Source organism: Camellia sinensis, chromosome 6 (genome assembly GCF_055761805.1).
Source record: "Camellia sinensis isolate YWXY chromosome 6, ASM5576180v1, whole genome shotgun sequence".
Taxonomy (NCBI): domain Eukaryota; kingdom Viridiplantae; phylum Streptophyta; class Magnoliopsida; order Ericales; family Theaceae; genus Camellia; species Camellia sinensis.
In genome coordinates, this window is record NC_138966.1 from 182,739,377 (window position 1) to 182,744,903 (window position 5,527).

General features: G+C 32.6%; 1 long non-coding RNA gene across 1 annotated transcript; it reads right to left on the reverse strand.

The window, feature by feature from the left end:
* Nucleotides 1-859: 859 nt before the first annotated feature.
* On the reverse strand, nucleotides 860-2,462 carry LOC145792481 (uncharacterized). Its single transcript, XR_014331879.1, has 2 exons — nucleotides 2,369-2,462; nucleotides 860-1,804 (listed from the first exon to the last, which is right to left on the reverse strand). It is a non-coding gene; the product is annotated as an uncharacterized LOC145792481 (long non-coding RNA).
* Between the last annotated feature and the right edge of the window lie 3,065 nt (nucleotides 2,463-5,527).

The following is a 5,527-nucleotide window of genomic DNA, read 5'->3' on the forward strand; positions in this document are numbered from 1 at the left end:
TTTTTAAATTATCCCCAAAAGTTGAAAATTAGTGACTTTTTTGTAATAAACTTTTTTAAATTGTAGCTAAAACATATAATTAGTGATCTTTTTGTGACAAAATTTTTAAAATATCACTGAAAATTAACAATTAGTAACAATTTTTTAATAGTATTTGATGAAAAATGTCATTAATTATCATAAGATCTATTGGACAATAAGTCCATTTATTAAGACCTATGCATAAATCTCTTTATTCAAATATCCATTTAAATTAATATCATAATATTTAGTTAATTTAACATGTATTATCTTTTGTTATTCACACATGATAACAATTTTCCAAATTGCTGAAAGTTCGTGGGCCGCGCAGGGGGGAGGGATATTTAGTTAATTTAGCATGCTCAATATTGTTGATCATCTTTTGTTATTCACGCATGACAACAATTTTCCAAATACCTAAAAGTAGGGGTGTACACGGTTCGGATTGGTTCAATTTTGAGAAAATTCAAGAACTGAACCAATCTTAATGGTTCTATGATTTTGAGAACCAGACCAGACCGTATCACTTGTAAAATCGGACCAGAACCAAACCGAAAAAACGGTTCGGTTTCGGTTTGGTTTAAGGTTCCAAAAATTTCTATTTACAAGAATAAATTGTTAATATTAGCAAAATAATTATTCAAACTAATTACATTTAACTCATGATAAAAACTAATAATATTAAGGCATTACTTAATATTAAATATCTATACCATCCTAATATAAGAGAGGTGTGTTTGGTTGAAATGTCATGGTATTCCTCTGAACCTCTGGAATAGGAGCAATCTAAACAACATTGGAGCTTTGTGGGGGACAGTCCTTCAATTGGAGGGTGATCTTAGCCAACCAAAGTCATTTTCCTATTCCAGAATTAAAGTGGTTACAACATGCATGGAGCTCATTAACAAAACCATTCATCTGGAGTGCAAGGGTAAATTACACCCAGTTTTTGTATGTGAAGACCATTTTGCTAATCCAGTGGAGGGTAATGGGGTGAGAAAAATCGGGCTGGGTGATTGTAACAGCAGCTCCAAAGTGGACCTAAGCAGAGCTGAGGAAAATGACTTCACAGATGGGGGATGCAAGAGGAAGGACGATGTTGATATAGTGCCAAATCAGTTTGCCTTGTCTGATGATGCGGTGCCTTCCTCCATTGAAGTGGCTCAAAGGAAGGAGCTTCCTCAATGCAACAGTAGAGAGATGGTGGGCACAGTTGTTGAGGAGACATGTGCTGATGTGGCGGCCAGCAGACCTAATGGAATAGGTGGGAAAGCAGCAATGATGGAGGAGTGCGCACCCTGCCCAAAGAGAAATGACCATTCACTGAGGTGTGCCGAGCACGCTTCTGAAGCTGGTTTGTTCAAAAGTCTCAGCGGATCGCCAGGTGGGTTTGGGCCTGGTATTAATCTGGAAGTTGCCTTGGGCCCTCCGTATAATGAGCTTTTAGTTCAAGGACCTATTCGTATGCCAGTTGAACATCAAGGTAACAGGGCATGCGATAAGTCTTTATTACCCGGGCCTCTCTTATCGGTTGGTTCAAATGGGTCAAGCAATCAAGGCAATGTTCATAGTCCTGCTCCTTTCCTCAGCCCAAATCGGTCGGCCAAGAAAGCTGGGAAAAAGAAGGTTCAGATGGAAGGTTTTTCTCGGTTTGCTCGACTCTATGGTCACCAATCTGCAGCTATCGGTAGGCTTCCCTCCAAGTCCGTTATCTTCAGGCCAGCAGCAGTGTCCGAGGGTGTATCAAGCTCGCATAGCTATCTCCTCAAGGAAGCGCAAGCCACTGTCAAATTAGGGAAAGAATTGGGTATTAATTTCTGTGGGCAAGAAGAGGGTGTGGTTGAGAAGATTCTTGAGCTGGAGCGTAAGGACAAAGAGAGATTTTTAAAGGATGGAAATGTTTAGCTGTAATAGCAGTGCGCAATGGGTGTGTGAGGTTGGGTGTTTGTAGTGTGAGGTGTATCAGAGTAGAAGAGTTGTTCCATGGGTGTATCGGTTGGGTGTTTGTAGTGTGAGGTGTATTAGATTGCAGTGTGCAGTGGATGTTTCTGATAAGTAGTGTTTCTGATAAGTAGTGTGCAGGGTGCAGTGGTGTTTGTAGATTGGGTATTTGTCCTTGGGTGTATTAGATTGCAATGGGTAAAAGTAGTGTTTTGCTCAGTGGGTAAAAGTAGTGTTCTGCTCAGTGTTTTACTTGTATTTTGTGGGGGTTGTTTGTGAGGCTGTTATCCTCTGTTTTTATGTTAAGTTCTTCTTAACCTCTATTTTTATTCTATGTATAAAAAAGTGTGAGGCGGAGGGGGCTGGTTGTTTGGGCGCGAGTAGCAGTAGTAAGGGTAGTTTGTACCTTCCGAATCTCTCTCGGTGCGCCTCATCTTCCTGTACTCTTAATTTTATGCTGTTAATGAAATTTTCCTTTGCTGATCAAAAAAAAAAAATATCATTAAAATTATAAAAAACCAATTAATAAAAATAAAACTTGATATCATATTATATATATATATATATATATCTTTTAAAATTCGGTTCGGTTCGGTTCGGTTCGGTTCAAACCGTGGTTTTTTCATAAAATCCATTAACCGAACCGTTTTTACGGTTCTCATATTTCTTAATCCGAAATCGAACCAATTCTTAATGGAACCGAATCAAACCGTATGATTCGATCTGGTTCGGTCCGAATTACCGATTTGAACGAATTTTTGAACAGGCCTACTTAAAAGTTCGTGGGCTGGGACAACAATTTTCCAAATTCCTGAAAGTTCGTGGGCCGGGGGAAGGGGATATTTAGTTAATTTAACCTGTTCAATATTGTTTATTATCTTTTGTTATTCATTCATGACAACAATTTTCCAAATTCCTGAAAGTTTGTGGATCCGGGAGGGTTAGACCCAAGTCTCATGTTAGAAATCTCTTGAGTCAATTTTTTAGGTGTGTTGCAGGTGTGTAGCAGTTGGTTTGAAAATTAGTTTTAAGTTGTTACTATCACAACATTTGGTATGGGTTCAATACTCTCCCGTTACGTGAATTTTAATTTAAACAGAACTTATCTTGAGAAATCGAGGCAAGTTTTCAAGTTATAGCTACGTGAATCTTAACTTAAGCAGAATTTATCTTGGGAAATCAAGGTAAGTTTTCAAGTTATAGTCTGTTAACTCAGAACGGACAACAGAACACTTTAGTGATCTCTGCAAATGGTGCTGCCCTGGATCTAAGGGAGAGTGAGAAGATTTTTCTATAAAAAAAAATTAAAAAAATAAAAAATAAAAAATAAAAATAAAAAGATAAAATATAAAAGATAAAAGACAGGATTTCATTCTCTACTCGCCCAAACTCTAAAAAGTTCGGCTGTTCATCATGGGCATGGATCGCACTGTCGTATGTTAGAATAAATATATTTAAAAAAAAAAAAATTGAGTTTCGAGCTGATTTATTGATCAAATTTATTTATTTATTTATAGTGTCTTTATTCATTTCCTCACCTATCAATAATTTAAAAAATCATTTTTTAAAAAATAAGTATTTTAAGACTTGGTCTATTAAAAAAGTGTATAGGACCTCTCGATATTTAAGTCCATCACTCACACAAAACTTATTCGTAATTTATTCCTAAAAAAAATTTAGTGCTCCGTTATACTCGACCCGGTTCAACATCAAACTTAACATCTAAGGCCTTATTTGACAAGTGATTTTTTTAATCAAAAAATTAAAAAACTATTAAAAAAATTAAAAAGTCAATAACTTATACCAAAAAGTTAATGATTTTTTTTTCTCTCTACTTTTTTGCACATCTTTTTGTAAAAAGTCAAAAAGTCATCCCAAACATACTAATTTTTTTTACATCATATTTTAGTCAAAAAGTCAAAAAGTTACTAAAAAAGTTTATTCCCAAACGAGGCCTTATGTGTATATCTTATTAGATGGACTTATTATCCAATAGGTCCTGTGAGAATTAATGATATTTTTATCAAACACTGTTAAAAAAAAGTCATTATTTGTTAATTTTCAAAGATAATTTAAAAATTATCATAAAAAATGTCACTAATTATAAGTTTTAGAGACCGTTTGAAAAAACTATCACAAAAAAATAACTAATTTTTAACTTTCAATGACAAATTAAAAAATTCGTCATAAAAAAATGTCGCTAATTGTAAGTTTTACTGACAATTTATAAAAATCGTGACAAAAAAAAAGTCACTAATTATTAATTTTTAACAACATATGTAAAAAATATCAAAAAAATTAATTTTAACGACAATTTTGTTAGGACTTATTTTCAATAAGATTTGATGAAAATTAACTATTATAACTTATTGATAGTTTATCCAAAATTTTATTCAACATATTACTATAAAATTACATTATGATCTTAAGGCCTCGTTTGGCAAGTGGTTGTTTTAACTAAAAAATCAAAAAGTTACTAAAAGAATCAAAAAGCTAACAACTCATACCAAAAAGTCAAAGATTCCTTTTCTCTTGACATCTTTTCATAAAAAATTGAAAATTCATCCCAAACATATTAGTTTTTTTTATATCATATTTTAGTCAAAAAGTCAAAAAATTACTAAAAAAACATGTTCAAAAATAGTTATATCACATTCTATCCTACAAACTTATATGGACAACAAAATTCGAAAGATTCAAAAATTTAAAAGTTGTATTTGATAATTCAAAAATAAACAAATTGAATAATTTTATAAAATTAACAAAAACATTTCATTTTTTTTTTATTTTTTTTGTTATATTCAAATTTAAACTGGTAGGTGACCTTTTCCTCTTAAAAATGTTTTCTTTTCTTTAAAACATAAATAAAACTAATTATATATGAATAATTAGGTTGACCTCAAGTATGAAATAAATGAGTTTAAACTTTCAATTCAGTCCAATTATTATGATCTTAAAACATTATAAATATAACTATATTAAGAACAAGGACTTTTCTCAAGTGTGCCTTGCATATGGTATGCAAGGCACTTACACCTTTCTATTTTGCATTTACACATTTATATGTATTGGGTTATATCAAAATATTTGAAAACTTACACATTGGCAGGTCACTTTCCAGGTAAATTAATAAAATAATATATTATATGACTAAAGGTGTAAATGGTCACAAAAAATGTATAAGTTTTTACAAAAGGGGTATATTTTCACAAAAGGCGTAAGGAATTTCAGAAAAAGGCGTAACTGATTTCGGAAAAGTTACACATTTTTCTGAAAACTTACGCCTTCTGTGAAATCATTTACACCTTTTATGAACACTTACTCCTTTTGTGAGTTGACTTACCAAAGGTGTAAACAAACGAAAACTTATACATTTTGCTTAAGCTTACACCTTTTCGTGAAAATACTTACACCATTTTTTGAAAAGTTACTCCTTTTGTGTAAGAATTTTTGGCATAACATTTATAGCTTCTCTTCGAACTTACACCTTTTGTGGAAGCCTAACTTAAAGCTTTTTCGGAAGTCACTTATACCTTTTGTGAAAAAATAAATTCATCAAATTTAC